Source organism: Musca autumnalis, unplaced genomic scaffold (genome assembly GCF_047663935.1).
Source record: "Musca autumnalis isolate F117 unplaced genomic scaffold, ASM4766393v1 scaffold_2, whole genome shotgun sequence".
Classification (NCBI taxonomy): Eukaryota; Metazoa; Arthropoda; class Insecta; order Diptera; family Muscidae; genus Musca; species Musca autumnalis.
This window is the reverse complement of record NW_027411755.1, coordinates 87,937,179-87,958,954: the sequence shown is the minus strand read 5'-3', so window position 1 is coordinate 87,958,954 and position 21,776 is coordinate 87,937,179. Positions and strand designations below refer to the sequence as shown.

At 35.2% G+C, this 21,776-nt stretch overlaps 1 protein-coding gene across 2 annotated transcripts in view; it reads right to left on the bottom strand.

Moving 5' to 3' along the window:
* The window catches only part of Nlg2 (Neuroligin 2), a 652,897-nt gene that overhangs the window by 564,658 nt on the left and 66,463 nt on the right, over positions 1-21,776 (bottom strand). The gene's annotated exons all lie outside the window — the stretch shown is intronic.

Here is a 21,776-nt window from a genome sequence, read left to right as displayed (position 1 = left end):
ACTGTTGCAAATAAAAATAATTGCAAATACTATAACAGAAATTTTACGAACACAAAGAGATTCTGACAGCCACTGCCACAGCCTAATGCACTTAACTGCAGACACACACATACACTACGTTACACTAGCAAAAAATAACGCCCACATGTGCATTTCGATTGCAGTATTCACAGCGTGACATGTACCAAAGCAAACAATCATACGCTGTATAAGGTCTCATAATTTTTGCCTGTCAAAAAATAAATATAAACAATTTCTACTAGAAACATATACATATGTACGTGTATATGGGGTTTCAAGTAAAATTCGCTTATATAAATTTACTGTGATTGCTATTTAATTGCATCAAAAACGAGGTTGCATTTTTATATCCCCCATAACATGGAGTATATAATTAAATTTATCGGAGACTCTATAAAGTAGTTATATTCTTGTATGTCCGTCTATTGAAATCAAGATACAGATGGCAAAATTTAAGATAGAGCTATTTAGTTTGGTACAGATGTTTCTATTACTCCTAGAACGATACCGCCCGATTTTCGATATTGGTTTAAACCTCGGTGTGATAACGAAATAGCTGAAGTTTAGTATTTTGTCTTCTTTGGGGCTACAAAATTTCCCCGAAAAAATTTGTTTACGGATCCATGTGTCCATAGAACTGCACCACCCGATTTTTGACATTTTCAGGATTTTATCCTAATTATGGCACCGAAATGGCTTAAATTTCGTTTTTGTTTTCGTTGGGACCATTAACCATTCCCCTGAAATTTGTTGCCACAGACCCATGTTTTGATTTAGCCCTCATAGAACGGTACCTCCCAATTTTTGGTACATTTATTTCACGGTTTTAGTATTCGTTGGGAGTACAAAAATGTCCCCTATAAATTTGGCGTTAGGTCCACGTTTTGGTATAGCCCCCATAACACTACCTACCGATTTTCGATATTTTCGAGGTTTTAGTCAGATTATCACACAAAAACGGCTGAAATGTAGTCTTCGCTACAGAGAATTTTCGGTTCTCGATATTGGTTTAAGCCTCGGTGTGATAACGAAATAGCTGAAGTTTAGTATTTAGTCTTCTTTGGGGGCTACAAAATTTCCCCAAGAAATTTGTTTACGGATCCATGTGTCCATAGAACTGCACCACCCGATTTTTGACATTTTCAGGGGTTTAGCCTAATTATGACACCGAAATGGCTTAAATTTCGTATTTAGTTTTCGTTGGGACCATTAACCTTTCCCCTGAAATTTGTTGCCACCCAGCAAAAATAGTCCTCCCAAAATCATTGTTTTGTAAGGGATTTTTGGCAGCCGTAACTACTCGCAAACCCCCTTTCTTCCCCATTATTTTTACAAGGACATGTCGCACTCAGTTTGTAGTTATTTTAAGACCACTAGAATAACTAGTTATTCTGTGGCCACTAGAAGTTGAAAAGTAACAGCCTGTTCATGTATGTCGACCGAAAGGTTTCTTGCGCTTCGGAAGTCGAAAAAAATCATTTTCCGTTCATGTAAACACCTTCGAAACGAAAATCTATGCGACCGACAAGCCATACGAAATAACACGTAAACGTACACTTTTCCTGTAAATTTGGGTTTATGTATTTCGAAAGGACTGTCTCTTGTAGAAAGAGAATGTCAAAATCACTCACTTGCTTTGTAGCTGTCGAGTAGGACGTAAACTCGCGAATAACACCGAAAATCTTGAAACAAATTTATGCATCACATTCTTGAAACAAAATAAAAATTTTGTAGACACATTTTAAAAGCTGTTTCATTCATTAATTTGAAGAAATCAATCAAATAAAATAATTCAAAATACCGACACATTTTATTTTCTCAAAAAAAAAAAAAAAAAAAAAAACACACACATATTCCAATGTTTGTATGTATATGTGTATTTTGTTTTTATTTCTCATTTCCCTGCCAGCAATTGGAAGTGAGTTTTATCTAATTTTATAAATGAGGATCTTTTTGGTGTCTAATTTTCTGTAAAAATGCGACATTTGTCTAATATACAATAACAATTGCATTGTTATCCCATTTGTATCGTATACAGTCACCATTTAGAAAAGAATACGATAGACAAATAACAACAATAACATATGTATCTAAAAATAAATGTAAGCTATCTAATTTATATCCCAATGAAGGATGGAAATTAGATAGACATATCTATTTTCCATCCTTTATTTGGATACAAATTAGACAGCTTACATATATTTTTAGATTTGTTGTAAGTTGAACAAATAAGACATTTGTACATAGATGGTTATATACGCAGGTGGTGCAATGGTAAGCATGCTCGCTTTGCAATCTGAATGTCCGGGGTTCGATTACCAGGTCAGGCGACATCACATTTTTCAAATGACAAAATTAATATAAGCGACAATTCCTGAAACAATTATAAAAATATGAATAATGAATTAAATTAAATAATAAAAAACCAAAAAGTCAAAAATAACCCAAACAAAGGATTAACGACACAGCAACAACAATAAAACAAAACATAAAATAAAAAGGAATTAAATTAAGTTATAAAAAGAAAATCAAAATAAAATTTTGTTCTTTTTTATTTATTATTATTTACATCAAGGTTTTAGCTATATTAATGTTTTATAGTTGAAAAAAAAATGTCATTAAAAAAATGTCGACTGGCCTGGGAATCGAACCCGGGCATTCAGATTGCAAAGCGAGCATGCTTACCATTGCTCCACCGGTATTATCGTTTTAATAACTTTCTGAAGTGTCCAATTAGACACTCAAAAAAGTATCTAATGAGTGGAACAGTTCTTCCCGAGAGCTTTATCTTTTTGGATAAGAATGCGACTATCGCATTCGTTTGTGCAATCTAATTGAAGTGACTCATTGGACAATAAACAGATAGCAAATGTTTGCAGGGTTGGCTCTCATTTATGGAACATAGTTGTACAAATGTACATTCAAATTAGTAGTATTTCGCATAGGATACGTAACGGCAGTCGCACGATAGTTTGCGAAATACATGAACGCATTTTTAGACGGAAGCGAGCGACTGCTTTCCTTTCGTACAAGTTTTCGTGCGACATACATGAACAGGCGGTAAGTTGAAAAAAATTCTATTTTTAGAACAGTTAATGTAGAAATTTTTTTAATTTCATCACACTTCTTACTTTTATTTTACTTTATTATATTTCGCTCGCTGTGAGAGTTGAACACACTAACCCTCTGATTTCTAGCCAAGCACACTACATACTGTGCCACGCACGAAATTACAAAAAATAGAGAAATCGATATAGGTGTACATTTTTTGTTCAAAAAATATTCATATGGGGTTTTCTGAGTGAAATCGGACACTTTTTCAATATGAGGTTTTTGATTTCCTTTATTATTTGCTGTGGTGATGCTGCTCATCAACAAAATATTTCAGTATATTTTCTGATTTTTTCGACCAACGGCTCGCGCCTTGAAAAAGTCGAATTCTATGAAAACTATATGCAAATAAATACTTATAACTTCATTAATATTGGTCCAATTTGAAAAAAATCTTTCTTGTATGATTTGCTGTATTTAATAAAAAATTGAAAACAATTTGGCACAGTGCAATTGGATTAATTTTTCGCGCTTTAATATTTAAAATCAATTTATAACAATGACTCCTTCGATTTTCTTGAACTTTTTTGTATAAAACTACCATCAATTACAAAAATGTTATGTCCTATTTGGTAGTGGGATTCGAATGATTACTATTTTTTCTTAGTTTTTTAGAATTTGTCAACATAATTTTTCCGAAAATTTTGCCTTTTTATGCGAAGATAATTTTTAGTATTAATTTCTCGTTGAATTCGAGCTTGATGATAAATAATGCAAGTGAAAAAGGACGGCCGACGATTCGAACCCATGACATGGCCTGTTTCGCCTTTGGTAAAGGCTCCTCAGATATATAGGATGTGGGATGGCTTCGCTTTCATCTAACTTTTCCTCTTTCAAATGCAATTTGTTTTTTACAACGCTGAATATTTCTTCAGTCATTATATGGCTTTCATGCCAGAAGATTATTATTTAGATACGAATTAGGATTTGAATATGAAATACGTAATGTTTAAAAATATCGCGGGCAAAAAAAACTTCATTCAGTAATACCCACTAATGCTGGTACACCAATTTCTAAACCATTCTTAAAATCGCAAAATAAATATGTTTTTGGTAAAATAAGATATTTTTCGCAGTAGTATATAGAAAAACGTTACTGACAAATTTCAAAAAAATTAAAATAGTTATTATTCGAATCCCACTACCAAGTAGGACTTAAATTTTTTGTAATAGATCGTAGTTTGTTAAAAATTTATTTTAAATATTAAATCGCGAAAATAGCATCCAAGCCCACTGTGCAAATGTTTTTGCTATTTTTTATTTAGTAGCTGATAAAACAACAAAACATTCAAAGAATGATTTTTTCAAATTGGACCAATATTAAAGAAGTTATGTGTATTTCTTTGCATATAGTTTTCATAGAATTCGACCTTTTAAGGCACGAAATCCCTGGGGCCGTTGGTCGAAAAAATCAGAAGATATACTGAAATGTTTTGTTGATGATGAGCATCACCACATCAAAAAATAAAGGAAATAAAAAACCTCTTATTGAAAAATTGTCCGATTTCACTCAGAAATCCCCATATGTATTTCTAATTTTTCTAATCTTTTTTAATTTCTATTCTTATTTAAAAACATTATTTTATCCAAGTTAGAACTCAAAAGTCTAGTACGCCTTTCGTTGTGAATATATGTGGAAAATCTCCCGCTTGTTGCTGAGCTGACGGGTATAGCCAACAATTTCCTGGCTAATTCTTTTAAATATTTTAGATTAGACTGTTTCCAAAAGTTTAAAACATCAGTCTGGCTAGATACGGCACTCGATAATATGTACCAATTACCGTATCAATTGGAGACTTTTTCATTTTTCGCCTTTTTGCCATTTTGATCCAAAAACTCTGAAAATTCGTGTAAATGTTGCATTGTAATTTCCTGCTCATCATTAGAAACTCTATGTTCTCACTTTGTATATCAAGAACCATTGTTTTTACATTAACTAATAAAAAATTCTTCTCCTTAGCTTTCAAATCTTTTATGAATTGAGTCAATGGTTGAGTTAATTTTTCGGAACACTCTTTGAATACTTTATGAAAACCCAATAGAGGTTCTAGCAAACTTTAAGTCAGATATACGATCCACCTCATTCTTTTGTAGGAAAATACTCTTAATCTCATTGTGGACTTGGTATATGCTCTCAAGCATGTTTAAAATATCTTACAAGGTTTTTTGGACAGCCAATCAGTTTTCCCAATTCGGGAAGAGAATGTTTTTCAATAACACCATCCATAACAGATAATACAGTCAGTTAAACATCTTATTTGCAAAGAGAGTATATTGCGTTAACCCTCTGGGTAGTTTTTGTGTTTGCTTCTCTCATGAACAAAACAAATTGCAAACAAACATCATCTTTTTTATACCCTCCACCATAGTATGGAGCGTATATTAAGTTTGTCATTCCGTTTGTAACACATCGAACTAATCATTTGCTACCCTATAAAGTATATATATTCTTGATCAGGATAAAATTCTAAGACGATCTAGCCATGTCCGTCTGTCCGTCTGTTGTAATCACTCTAGCGTCCGCAATAATTGAGATAGAGTGCTGAAATTATGCACCCGAGGGTCTTTTTTCCATAGGCAGGTCAAGTTCGAAGATGGGCTATATCGGTCCAATCTTTGGTATAGCCCCCCTATAACGGTACCTCCCGATTTTCGGTATTTTGAGCATTTTAGTAATAATTTTTAACCGAACTAACTGTAATTTGACATTTGAGGTTCTCAGTGGTTATGAAACAGCTCCAACGAAACATCGTCAACATAGGTCCATGTTTTGGTATACCCCCATATAACTGTACCTCCCGATTTTCGGGAATTCTCAGTGGTCACGAAATTTCTTCGCAAAAATTCGTCAACTTGGATCCATTTTTGAGGGTCTACATTGTTTTGATGAAACTACCCTCAATTTGACTCTTGAAGTTCCCTGCAGCTATAAAACTTTTCCGCCAAAACATTTTAAGATAGGTTGACTCTTTGATATAGCCCCTTAGGTGGTACCTTTCACCTAGCTGAACACATTTTTTTAGATTAGATTAGATAAAGTCTGGGGCACGGAAAATTCCTCTAGGGGAAGAAAGGCCTTGGTGAGTATATTATGAACCCCGAAGGACAGATCCGCCGTGAGTCGAACTTTCGCGTTATGGCGTGATGAAATTTTTGTTAGCGACCCTGTGGGCCATTGTCGAAAAGTTGTTCCTCCTAAAATTGTGAAAGGACCCTAATTATTCCATTTTAATTAAGACTATTTTATGGTGGAGGGTATAAAAAGTTCGGCCCAGCCGAACTTATCGACTTTTTACTTGTTTTTTACTCATACTCTGGCCTCTCCAAAACAAAACGGTAATAAAGTCATTACTAGTCATTTTTTGGTAGGTTTTATATTCTTGTTCGATTTTCGTGTTTAGTATGGTCACTTGCACGACTTCTAAAGGCAGACCAAAAGTTTAGCACGATCGTGTCACATAGTGCAGATCGTGTTTAGTCGTGTCGTGCAAAACCGTGTCGAACAAAAAAACACGATCACGCACGGCCAAAAATGTATTCCGGCACGTCACGCACAAACACGGCGTTTTTCGAGAAGGCACGAACACGCACTACTCACGGCACGACACGCGCCCACCTCTAGTGCCAACACCCCCTGTGGACCCAACACGCATATTGACAATACTCAGTAGGCAGCATCCCAATCTCAAGACTAGTTCGTGGAAGCTTGTTAGTCACTATCCGGTGTCAATAGACACCCAAATTCAGGACTATTTACGGACTCGTGCACTGCATTTTGTGTTAGAATGGATAACGTTCCGTCTCGCTCAAAAACAGTAAAATAACACAAGACATCGTCATCACTTATACAAAAATGAGGTTGCTGGAATAAGCAATGTGTATTTGCCACCATCTTCGCTACTTCCAACAAAAACAAGGTTCTTATTGTATAGTTGCCAAAAAGAATCTGAAATTAATGAATCTCTCCAATTTCAGCGAAGAGGATATCAAGGTAGTAAAAATGGAAGACCGCTTCCATCTATCTGATCCACCAGGCCAAGATGTACAGAGGCTCAGCAGGGAAATGGGGAGATCATACCTCATAATCCTAGGATGTGATGCCCAATTTACAGAATATGTAGCAGGGATAATGAGAGCACTTTTCAAAATAGAACCAGGGGGAAGCTTATCGACATAACCCTCCCTCATAAATAAAGACGTCTATGCACCAATCTACCTTCAGAATTGCAATGCATAAAGTATTTTCATAACTTGGAAAGGTAATTGAAATGTAAGCATATTTATTATTTTTGTTGTTATGATTTATATTATCTAAGAAAAAACATGTTAAATTTTTAATTTTAATTTTGTACCTTTTTTATTCTTTTTACTTTTTTAATTCTTTTTACTTTTGTTTAATTTTTAATTTTAAAATTCATTGTGTGAATTAGTTTAAGTTGGATATATTTTATTACACATAATTCCTTCACTGTAATTTACAAGATGCTAATCTTGTTGTGTAGGAAAAAAACAAGGGACCCACCACAAGGTGGCGTTCTATACCAACTGCTGTGGCTCCTGTTGATAAATGAATTACTTAAGGATTTTGATAAACTATGAATAAAAACGATCGCGTATGTTTATGATGTGGACATAATAATCAGCGGGAAGTTCCCACAAAGACTATCTGAACTTATGCAAGGAGCTCTAGTTAAACTATCGAGATGGTTACACAAGAATGGTCTAGGAGTGAACCTATCTAAAACTGGGCCGGTTCTGTGTACGAACAAGAGAAAAGTCGAACCATTCACCCTACCAATGCTTGATGGAGTCACCCTAGAGTTCTCTTTAGAAACCAAGTATCTTAGCATCGTCGTGAACCACCAATTATCGCGGAAAAGGAATATCGAAGAACGTGCCGAGAGAGGTCTAAATGATCTATATTCAAGCAAGAATTTCATCGGTGAAAGTTGGGGATTGAAACCACATGTCATCCCTTGGATCTTCACGGCCATTGTACGCCCAATTCTCCCTTATGTTTCTCTATTAGGGTGGAATGATTTGAGTAAAACAAGGTATCTTTACACAGAAAAAAAATATTGTATTTCAGGCATAGTGTTCATATAGTCTTGCCAAGAATCAAATTTCTGCATTTCAAGAACGCCTTTCATGAAGCAAAAAAAAAAAGAAAAATACTGGTTTTTCTGAGAGATTAAAAAAACAATTTTGGCGAGTTTTTATTTTGTTTTTATTGTCTAACAACCACCACACACTACCAACCAAACCAGAGACAAATGTTGCTGCTTTTTAATTATTGATGCTTTTATTTTGTATTTGTCGTAATTTACCGTTTCTTCGTTTCTTTTTATGATTTTTCACTGTAGTTGTTATCGTCTTGTGAGCATAGCAGAACAATATGAACCATGTGTACAACATGTTGAGTATATCAGCACTAGATTAAGATATTAGATGTTGCCTTTACATTAAAGAAATTACAAAATTGTAGATGCGAACAATTTGACTATACAAGCTTTGTTTTTTCGACACCAAACGCAAACAAGAATTGTTGCGAAAGCGGTAGTTGTTGTATGTGTGGTTTTCCCGTAGGAAATGTCAATAGTGAATCTATGTAATTTCCATAGACAGTAGTGACATTGGAAGTAGTATGTCAGTAGAGACATTGCAAGTAGTGAGTCAATAGTTCATAAAGGGTCATATAGAGATATTGGTAACAGATTTTCACTACTAAGTTTTTTAACCTATTTGGATCTTTTTATAGATTATTAAGAGGATTAACTTACACTTTTGTTTAAATAGTATATTTTATTAAAGAAAAAACATATAATATTGAAAATGCTAAAAAATTGCAAATTACGAATTAAAGTCCTTTTGATCTTTAACATTTAAATAGCAACAAAATCGTTTTCATTGTCAGAAATATCATCGTCTTTTTTATTTTCTTGGCCACAAGACTTGTCTGCTTAAAATCTGCTTAAAATATTTCTTCTTCTGCTGCACTTAACCTTGTATCAGACGATTCGCTGAATGTTAATATAACATCTAGAAATTGAAAAGAATAAACATTTATAAATAAAAAAAATATCCTATTACAGCTGCATAAACATTAGAAATATCTCACAATCGATTTTTGCCAAATAATCCTTCAACATTGCAACTCATTATTATGCCATGTCCAAATATCATATGTAATTTTTATTCAGCATTTCTAGCGATACGGGACAATATATTCGTCAGGCTCCGCAGTCTTCTCTAAAGGTTCCACAAAATGTCTAATTGTCGAAGTTTCACCACAAATGTTTACAACTGTTGTCAGCCGGCTCAGAATTTTGATATAGAAATATCTATTTTTCACTCGCCTTTTATAATTTCTTTTTCTCATAATTTCTTTTAATAAAATTATATACCTTAAGTTTAATCACTCGTTAAATTCACGATATTTTTCACAAAAAATAAACTTATTTCACGAACCCCCAAAATTATTTTACACCAAACAATTAAGAAAATGAAGAAAAAATAAGAAAATGCTTAGTTGGGCTATCAGCTGTCAATTGATGCTTCTTCTTATTAAGGTAAAAGTACCAATTGTTGACAACATGTTGACATAGTGGTGATATTGTCACCATAATAGTAGACAAAGTGCCGACATGCCGACACATGACCCCATGCTTCCTGCAGGGTTGTTGATAAAGTCTCAATGTGAAGGTGACACGAGGGTGGGGGTTGTATTGTAGTGAGACGATGAGACCATTCAAAAGAAAAGGAGAACTAAAGGAAACTACCAAATAAGAGAGAAAATATAGGAAAAAATAGGAAAGTGATTTTGTATCACATGAAAATCTTACATAGTTTTGAAAAAATAGTGGCTTTCGGGTGGATGTAAGAATATGCACATGTATCTTATGTGAGGTACCTGTACAGTATGAAAAAGATACATCACGAACGAAAATATGTAAAAATTTTTGAAATATTTTTTTCTGTGCATAAACTAAACAATGTCCAAGGAGCAGCTGCATTACTAATTACCGGTGCCACGGAAATCACTCCCGGCCCTCAATGTAGTACCACTACAATTTTACAACGATCGGGACTACCACTGGAATCGGAGGTAAGCATATATACGACCAAAACTACACTTCTGAGGAGGCCTGGAACCACAGGCCCCAATCTCTACTCGACATAGAGTAAAATAGACAACTGCAACCTTCATTATTGTTTTACTCTCCCTCTCTCTTTCTAAACATCTCTGTTTAACTCTCTCTGTTCTTCAACTTCACTTTTCAGCATGTTATTAGGATGAAGTAGTAGTAGTAGTAGCTGTACCAAACCTAACTCACAGCCAAAACTCATATTTTCGCAATACTATCAGCTTTGTATTTTCAAGTACATCCGCCAGTGCGTAAACAGTAACGATTCTGATAACTGCGGACTCGCAGTTCATTATTCAAAAACATTTGTGGGATCGTCAACATAGTAGCACCACTAATACTCGGATATTTACTCTGACACTCCCCAATTCAACCGAAAGGTCCGCGCAACTATTATAAACAAAAAATTACTACTGCTGCTGGAAAAGTTTCTGGTCTTGAAATGAAAACGCAAATATTTACATCAAAAATAGTTTTGTTTTCTAAAATATTCTCCAGCATAACTTATAAATTTGCATGCGCTCAACCAATAATTGGAACACTTTTTCCACTCTGAATAAGACACACAAAACATGGATTTTGAATGCTTCAACAGCACCTTCTGGCGACGAAAATCATTGACCACTCCTTTATTACTGTACGGGAATAAAAAGAAGTTTTTGGGGTGCCAAGTCAGGTCTATACGGCGAATAACTCATCAATTCCGCGTTTTGTCCAGTCAAACAGGCGCTGCACACTGGTCGAAACCACTGATCTAGCGGCGCGAAAGTAAAAAAATCGAACTATAAAATTGCGAAATATTTTCCATCGTATCGATTACAGACAAAGATTTTGTTTCTTAATTTTTGTTGTTGTAAATATTCACTCAGTTATTCACTATCAAATACAAGAGTTTTTGTTACATCAGATTTTAAAAAATTGTTGCAAAAAAATTAACTTCATATTTGTTTAAATGTTAAATGCATTCGTAATAAACCTGGACAAGATTTATATTCAATTAATAGCAGAGGGTGAGATTTAAATTATAAAAATTAGTTTGGGGTCCTGAGGTACTTAGTTATATAGCAATAAATTTTCAAAAAAATTTAATTTTTTGTGTTTTTATGGGCTGTACGCCCTTGTTCCATAGAGCGCATCTTGTAAACTTGGCCGAACTTAGGTTCGATTATTTTTTGTGGAATGAAATTGGACTCTCTGGATATGGAACAACCACATTAGGGCTGCAAATATTTGCAAATCTTTTGATGACTGCACTTTTAAAATAAGGGATTTTGCATGAAATTCATACAAATTTAGCTGTGCATTTGTATAGGGGCTAAATCAAAATATGGACCTATCTTGAGAAATGTTTGCAAGGAGGATTTCTACCCCCGGACACACTATAATACCACATTATAGCTAAATATGTTATTAAATATGGGATAACAAGTAAAAATTCAACGAATCGGGGGTACCATAAAAGGAGCTACATCGAAACATAAATCCGTGTTGAAAATGTTTTGTAAGAAGATTTTATACGCAGTGAGAACACCGAATGCAAAATTACAGCCAAGTTGGTTTAAAAATTTGGTCATGATATTCAAAATACCTTAAATTGGGAGGTACGGTTACGTGGGGGCTATATCAAAACGTGCACCTATGTCCATAATTTTTGAAAATATTTTGTGACCACTAGGAATCTTAAGTACCAAATTACAGGTAACTTGCTACGAAATTGTGGCTTAAATCCTCAAAATGCCGAAAATCTTAAGGTACCGTTATATGGGGGCTATACCAAAACATCAGCCGATATTGTTCATATTTGGCCCATTTTTACCCACAGGTACAAGCTGAGTTTGTGCCAAATTTCAGTGACGTATCTCAATTCGTTTGCAAGTTATTAATTTCGCGCCGCTAGATCATTGCTTTCGACCACCGTGCGCTGGTTTGAATCGATGTGTGACAGCTCGCATTGTCGTGGTGCACAATGATTCGTCTTCTCTTGTTCGTTTTTTCGAATTTATCCGAAGATTTCAGGCAATCAAATTGTAGTGTACCACTCAGAATTGACCTTCATACGTTGCTCATGCAGAATAGTCACTTCCTGACCAGTTTTGCCCAAGAAACAGGCAACCATTTGCTTCGAAGTGTTTCTTTCATGAACAACTTTCGTTGGATTTGGTAGATAGATTCATAATTCGTCACCTATGAGGAGCTAATAAATGTCTATTAAAGCACCGCGATCGTTTTTATACCCTACACCCCTATGTGGTAAGGGGTATTATGTGTTATTGCATTTGTATGTAACATACAAAAGGAAGCGAGATAGACCCATAGTTCCTTCTAGGGATATACATAGAATCACTTTCTGAGTCAATTTATGCATGTCCGTCCGTTCGCAACATACAGGTCGCATTTGTTGACCGATTTCGCTGAAAATTGGGGAATACCATTTTTTAGCCGTCGGAAGATCAAGTTCGAAGATGGGATATATCGGTCCACGTTTTGGTATAGCCCCCATATAACGGTACCCCCCGATTTACGGTATTTTGACGTTTTCAGCTACATTTTCAGACCGATTTGGCTATAATTTGACATTTAGGTTTCTTAAGTGTAAATAAACATATATAACAAAACTTGTGGACATAGGTCCACGTTTTGGTATAGCCCCCATATAACGGTACCCCCCGATTTGCGGTATTTTGACGTTTTTAGCTACATTTTCAGACCGATGTAGCTATAATTTAACATTTAGGGTTCTTAAGTGTCAATAAACTTATATAACAAAAGTTGTGGACATATGTCCCCGTTTTGGTATACCCCCCATATAACGGTGCCCCCCGATTTACGGTGTTTTGATGTTTTTAGCTACATTTTCAGACCGATATAGCTTTAATTTGACATTTAGGGTTCTTAAGTGTCAATAAACTTATATAACAAAAGTTGTGGACATAGGTCCACGTTTTGGTATAGCCCCCATATAACGGTACCCTCCGATTTGCGGTATTTTGACGTTTTTAGCTACATTCTCAGACCGATGATTTGACATTTAGGGTTCTTAAATGTCAATAAACTTATATAACAAAAGTTGTGGACATAGGTCAACGTTTCGGTATAGCCCCCATATAACGGTACCCCCGATTTACGGTATTTTGACAGTTTTAGCTACATTTTCAGACCGATTTAGCTATATTTTGACACTTAGGGTTCTTAAGTGTCAATAAACTTATATAACCAAAATTGTGGACATAGGTCCACGTTTTGGTACAGCCCCCATATAACGGTACCCCCGATTTGCGGTGTTTTGACAGTTTTAGCTACATTTTCAGACCGATGTAGCTATAATTTGACATTTAAAGTTCTTAAATGTCAATAAACTTATATGACAAAACTTGTGGACATAGGTCCACGTTTTGGTATAGCCCCCATATATCGGTTCATTTAAGTTCATATTTTCGTATACCCCAGATACCTCCGAACTAGCTGTTAATGACATTTGAAGTTCCCACGTTATGTACCGATTTTCGATATTTTGAAGATTCTAGCTAAATTTTTTAACCGAATTAGGAGTTATTTGACATTAAAGGCTCCCATCAAAAACTGTCAACATAGGTCCATGTTTTGTTATAACTTCTATATAACAGTACCTCCCAATTTCTAGCCCACCAAAAACTGTCAACATACATAGTTAGATATAGGCACCATAAAAAAGGGCCTCCCGAATGAAGCATAAATGTACATAAACATTATCTGACATTTTAACGTACCCACTTAAAGTTGGGAACAGGAATGAAAAGTAATTATTCCATTTTAGTTCAGAATATTTTATGGTGGAGGGTATGAAAAGTTCGGCCCGGCCGAACTTAATGCTTTTTTACTTGGTTTTTTTTTTTTCAATTTCTTTGCACTAATCGACAAGTGCCGTTTTTTGAGCGATTGTCAGCTTGTTTTGGATCCAACGAGATCAAACTTTTCTTGCGGACAGGTGTTCAGGCAATATCGAATGTATGGTAATAGAAGAAATGACCAAGGATGTTTCTATCTCATGGTGTGTCACATGACACGGTGCGATTTAACTAGTTTTAAATGGACGGTGCTTACACCTGGGAAGTTTTTGCAGATTCTACAACTACAATGGTCATAGATGAGAAATATCAAGAAAAAAAAAAATCGCCGGAGGGATTTTTAAATAAATCGCGATTTAAGTTCACATTAAGGCTTCTTTAGGTTTTCACGATTTTGCTTGGAAACCGCGAGTCCTATGTAAATGGGCCTAAAGAATACGTTGTAGCTGTGAAAATTCTCCAAAAGATTGACCTTTATGATATTTTCGTAGGTTTTACCGTTTTTTAGATATAGCATTTCAAAACAATGTCATTACTGCAATTTCCCAAATTAAACTTATATATCTTGAAAATGGTACAACCTAGGAATAAATAAATCATCCAATCTTGTAGAGAATTTTCACAGCTTCAAGATTTCCTTTAGTCGCATTTTGATATGACTTGCGGTTTCCAAGCAAAATCTTGAAGACTTAAGATAAAAACCTAAAAATTTTAACTGAACCTCTACGAGTATATCTCGAGAATGGTAAAACCTACGAAAAAAAACCTAAAGGTTAGTCTCGTAGAGAATTTTCACATCTACAACATTTTCTTTAGGCTCATTTCGATACGACTTGCGGTTTTCAAGCAAAATCGTGAAAACCTAAAAAACCCTAAAATTGATCGCGTATTATTAAAAAAATCCTCCCTGCGATTTTGTCTGTTTTTTATTTTTCTTATCTATGAACATTGCTGTTTCAGAATCTGCGAAATCTTCCCATGTGTAAGTGGTTTTCAACAAAAGTTAGTTAAGGCGCACTGAGCATTATATTGTTTTATAAGGAGGCGATACAGTCAGTGCATTGTCTCAATTTGAACTTCTATATGTCATAAACGGTAAAACCTACGAAAATATCATAATGGTCAATCTTGTGGAGAATTGTCACAGCTACAACCTTTTTTTCCCATTTACATAGGACACGCGGTTTACAAACAAAGTCGTGAAAACCTAAAGAACCCCTAAAAATGTGAACTTAAATCGCGATTTTTTTGAAAATCCCTCCGGCGATTTTTTTGTTTCTTGATATTTCTCATCTATGAGCATTGTAGTTTCAGAATCTACAAAAACTTCCCAGGTGTAAGCACCTTCCATTTAAACTTGGTTAATGCACACCGTGATGACGATATTGCATTATCAGTTCACGCACGGTACAACGTTATCAACGGCCGTTTTGGACGATCTTTAGAACCTTCGTCTTAAAGCGAGCGTCGGTCACGTTTAAATTCATTAAACCAGTTTTCCACAATAGAACAGTTTTTGTTTGTTTGTTCAAATCACCATAAACGACCCAACCGTCCTATGGCAGAAACTCTTAGAGCAGCCCTCGTATTATTTGATAGATGCAAATTGAGTCTTCATAATTAATAATCGGGTGAAATTCCATGCGTCAAAAATGTGTACACCGTATAATGCAGTTAGAACTGTACAAAATAAGTTTGATATTTTCGAGATGAGTATTATGGCATTTTTTTAGGTCCATCAGAAGAATAATGATCAATTTCCATTAATGTTAAACTTGAATCATTGGGCCATACACACAAATTTTATTTGTTAAAGTTTCAAAAGACACAAGATATACAAAATTGATCTCGGTAAAAATCATTGTATCTCATTTGTTATCGTATTAATACAAATACCTTATTATTTATTAGTTTTCTATAAAAACTCAACTCGTTTTCAAACATATCATCAAACCTAAATATGTATAGATAAGCACCTACGTAAATACATACATGTATATGTCTGTTTCTGATAGGATGTGTAGCTTAAGCAACACACATATAAATAACTTTGTAATTATTTTGTTGTGACCCAAAACTGTCAGGAAACACATGATGAGCAGTTATCGTTTTGCCGTCGCTTAAACATTTTCAAACCAATTTGTTTATTTAGCAAAAAAAAAACAAAATGAAAAACAACATTGGCAGAAGCACCAAATTATACAAAAACAAATGAAAGGGCTAAACACACTGAAATCAAGAGTTCTGGTACTTATTCAAATAACCAGCCGTACAAAAAACCCCCTTTCCTTTTCACAACACAGCAGTAAGTCGCTTTCCAACGGAGATCCCCATCAGGCAAAGAACTTTGAAACTCGTGCTTGAGGGGCATACTCCCCACAATTCAATCTCGTTTATTTCTCAAGTATGCAGCTGAGTACTGAAAGTTAAATAAGCCAAAAATTTAAGTAAGTGGAAATGTGGACCTACGTACATAAGCATACAAGAGTATGGTACATATGTATGTGTATACACGAATGTGTGATCTGTTTTTGCCCGTTAGCCATTTACATAGACAGTTAAACAGTTAGGCCATGACGATATATGCATTTATTTGTGTATACTTCATTCGTTCAACCAAATGCCAACCATTTACAAAAGAGCCAACAAACCGTGTTAGCACAGCTCAATGGCCCATATTGCCACATGCCCACATTTTCCTCGCATCAGCAGGCATTACTAGGCAAAATGTTTTGTAGAAATGCAATTCAGTATACCCCAAAAAATAAAAACAATAACAACTACATAACGGTAGTGTTGTACGAAAACACACCAGCGCAATAGCGCTCACAATGTTGCCATTCTGCAAAAAAAGAAAAACTGAAATTAATTCCCCTTTCACTCCCTATCTCAGGGATACAGTAACTAGTCATTGTCCTCACTAGAATTCACAGATGAAGTGACATGGTTGGTCGGATGTTTGGTGTGTTTTTTGTCATTTGAAGGAAATGGATGTTGACTCCTATTGGTTGGAGTACAGTGGTGAAGATTGAAACGGTGAAGAATCCAAATTTCAAAAATAAACCATACCAATTTGAGCTATATCAAATCGGGAACCCTTATTAATCCATGATTTTGTTAAAAACTTTCAAAATGAAATAAAAATCATTTTACGGAGGGTATACTGGGAGTTCTGTGGGGAGATAAAAGATACCAAGGAAGAAGGAGATGAAAGATACCAAGGAGAGCTCCTGACCGGCTTTAACATACAATGGTTTGGGAAAGTCGCCACAACATCACCTAAAGGTGACGCACTGTATTATAGCTGCCATGATATAAAGCACGAGATTGGTTTCGGATTTGTAGTACGTCGGTCTCAAGCTCCACCAGTGTGGTCTTACTACAATTGGGATTTTTCAACATCAGTATTATAAGTGCCCATGCCCCCACCGAACACAAGGAAAAGCAGACCAAGGATATATTTTACGAACGCTTAGAAAAACATATGATCAGTGTCCAGTCCATGACAAAAAAATTATTCTAGGCGATTTTAATGAACAAATTGGAAACGAAATTATCTTTGATGCAACAGTCTCCGTCTCCACAGGTAAACGTCTGACAATGGAATGAGGTTGATAGACTTTCCAGCGGCAAAAAAATACATATGTTAATTACCAGCACCAGATTTAAGCATCTCGACTTTCAAAATGGCACTTTGCCGTGATAAGGTCCAAAAACAAGAAATCAATAAATAATAACTTTGTGAGAGATGGAAGACATTAATCGAGCATGTTGGATGTACTATCGTTCCGACGAGCAATCATCGACTCGTATCACTACCTTGTTGCAGCATCGATACCAATTCCACGGCAGCAGGTTCTCTCGTGCCGGATTAACCCAGAATCACACAACATCCGTGTTCCGGACAGCGGCTGCCCCCCAGTGTACACATGTTTGTATTTGTATCGTTTCTCTGTGTTGGGAGCAGCATATCCCGGAATGCCTGCTCCGGATTCTTTAGGTCCATGCCGGGACGTAGGAAATTCCAGAATCAATAGATTTTTGCTCGGTTTGTAACATCCGCATCTTCATCCAAACCCAATCTTCGGTGAGATGCAATTGATGTCGGAAGTGGATGCATCTAAGGGGTTCATTACGACAGGGACTATGTTGCTGCATGTTGCTTGAGCACAGCCCCCAGTGAGTCGTCGTCATAATAAGCGACTCCCCGTAGTCCCCTAACAGAGAACGCACACGCAACATTTAACTCTAGCCGTTGTTGTTCAAATTTCTGATTGATTTTGTTGCAATTTTATTTCGATGGACTCCGAGGTAAGATCGAGGAAATAGAGGACTTTATGAGTCGGAAGAATATAGATGTCGCGGCGGTGCAGTAAACCAAGCTCAACAACAACTTCTGCTTACAGCTTTGTGATGGTTACAGCGTACTGAGGAAGTATCGCACAAGAAGTAAAGGTGGGGGATTAGCTTTCCTATTGCACCAGTCTGTTCAAGACAGACCTATCTCGCTAGACCCTGACTCTAATGACCCGTGCATGGAATATATGGGGGTAGAAGTCAGATGTGGAACTGCCGAGGTAGAGTTGCTAAACGTATACATCCCCCCGATAAATAGCTGTACTCCAGGTTATTGGCCCAACATTAGCCCGCTTTTGGTAGGTCATAATCGTCTGGTCATGGGGGACTTCAATCATCATGATGCGCATTCGGGGTTCGGAAACGACCAGAGGGTTATAGCGCTGGCTGATCAGATATATAGCTATACGTTTTGCACGGTTAATGAGGAAGCCCTACCAGAATTAGCATAGAGTGTCACAGTTCACCATATGGTGGATAGGACAATGATCTAGAAGGAGAGTTCCAGCGTTACAAGAGAGAACCCCTAAATCCATAAGCATATCAAGCAGGTTTGAATAGTACTCAAAGGATATTAGGCGGTATGCTCAAACTATATGGGCATCTGCTCCCCATTGAAGTTTTGATTTCGGCGTTTTTTTGAATTTTTGTTATAATTAGAGGGCGCAACCAGATAATGATCCAAACTATATGCAGGACTGTAGAACTCGTGATTCCACGTCGTTTGATGTATATCTCATGAGTGTGCTCTGTACAGCTTCCTAGTAGTAGAAGTAATAGATAGTAATAGAAGTCCAAAGTTCATCATTTGGTGCGTACATTTTCTTAAAAAGAAAAAACTATTTTTTGGATATAAAAATTGCAACTGTAACACAGGTACCTTTGAGCCCCACATGATTTTAGTTTTTTTCGCGTTCGAATCCATCCACTAAAACGGCTGACATACATACTTTTAATATAGGAAAACCTGTAAAAATATATTTTGACAATTCCGCGCATTGAACCGCGATTTTCTTTGAAAAGTTATACGTAGATGGAATCCTTTATAATCCTTTATAAGAATCCATTATAATATTTGCAAAAAATAGTAGAATAACTCCCAAAAATGTTTCTCCAATTTTTCGTATTAAACCAAACAAATACGTTTTTGAAATAATATTCTAACAATAAGCTTTCGTCTTTCGTTGTTGCTGTAATAAGCAAGTTATAAACCCAATCTTTAGATTCTGTACGTATTTTTAATTTATTTTTTCTAGAATAAATAAAATTTACTCCAAGATTTCTCATTTTTTTCCGCGAAAATAAAAATAAATGTAGCAAATATTCAAGCATCTGCGCATAGATATCAAGTACTGTTAACGATATATACATACATATATTTTTGAAATCACGATTTTTTTAATGACCCATGTACCAATAATCGCGGATGTGCCCCCAAATTTTCTTTTAAATTTTAAATGGAATTGTAAAAGAAATTTGAAATTTACCATATAACTGCACATGCATACACCGGACTTACAGTGCAACCAATATTGACACCCAAACCAATTGTTGGTCACCAAGGAACAAAACGGCTATTATAATGTACTTGATACACACACATACATATTTTATATGTGTTTGTATTTATTGTAAATAAGTAATAAAACTTTTTTGTCTGTAATTTGTGTTACTGCGCTTCGTTGTAGTTACTATTCAACACCGGTTACCGAGTAAAAATTTATGAAAAAAAGGCCAAGTCAAGCCTTTCAAAGGAAATCTACCGACCATAAAAATATCAGTTTCCCCATTGAACACCAGTGTATGAGTGTTGGTATAACGAATATATATATCCTGTCCGTTTTGTATTCGAAACAAATTAAAATTGCGTGAAAAATGGTAATTTTTATACTGCTATACAGATTTATATATAAATACATATATGTATATACAGATATACTGAATGCAACTGATTCCCATTCAGTGTGTTGAGTGTATTGTTTTTATGGCTTTCCTTTGAAACGGGCAATGATGGGAACCATTATCTGATGTTCAAGTACATTTATTACATTTTAACAATAGAACATTGATTTTATAAATATTCATGGGGTGCTATGAGGTGTGTGGCACGTTAAATTATATACATCAACTTGGGGATGCAATTCGCAGGATGTGTTAACACTAAGGGACATTTCTGTGTGATGAACTATTTTAATTATCGTAAAAGCTATGCTTATGTTACACTTAGAAAAATAACAATTTAGCCACTGGAGTGAGTTTATGTCACATAATATGTTAACATACTAATAATAAATTTCTAATATCTAAAACTTAAAACAAAAAATAAATTTTTTGGATTTTATATATACAACAAATACGTATAAATGTGATCTGCAAATCACCTAAGGTTGGAAAGTACTTTCTAATGAATAACTAATTTTTTTCACTTAACGATGATAAAAAAATGAAATACAAATGCTTTTAAATTAGAAATGTTTCTTTTAGATTGAATGGAAAAAGCCTAAGGATTTCTGTCACTTGCATGCGACATAACTTACTTATGATTAATGATAATTTCCAACTTTTTATCTCATTGAATTGACAAACGAAATAAGTCACTTTGTCACTGTCAGGTGTATTGCGATTTCAAATGTGTCATAAGGAGAGGAGTTTTTCATAGCCCTCTCTCGCAAAATAAAAAAATAGATGTGAAGTGTTCATTATTTGGCACTTAGCATTTGTACGGGATTCATATCAAGTATAAATGAGGGTATAAAAAATTAAAGAAAATTGCCATTTAAGCTTGGCATTCTTATAAATAGCTGGTGCTTTGTAAAATATGTTTGCTACTATTATTACATAATAGTTTATAAATTCTGCGATAAATGCAAGTAAACATGAAAGCTACATGTAAACATTTTTAGACATTATTAGAATTTTTATTGTTGGATTGTTGTGTTGTGTACATGTGTTGTACTTAAAATAGTATGTGGATATGCACTTCTAACGGTTGAGATGATGAATAGAGTTTCGGCTGCCACCGCACATTCTCCTCCGTTCTATTGCAATGTGTGACACTAAAATTCTAAACCTGGCTATCAGATTTACAAACTATGTTATTACAGATTTTCAAGGCAACATTAAAGATCTTACATCGAAACCGTAGGTAAAAGCAAGTAAAAAATCGTTAAGTTTGGTGGGCCGAACTTTTTATACCCTCCACCATCAAATATTCTGAACTAAAACCTCTACATGGGGGCTATACCAAACATGGACCTACCCTGTGAACCACAAAACGTAGATAAAATTCTCAAAATACCGAAAATCGGGAGGTAGATTA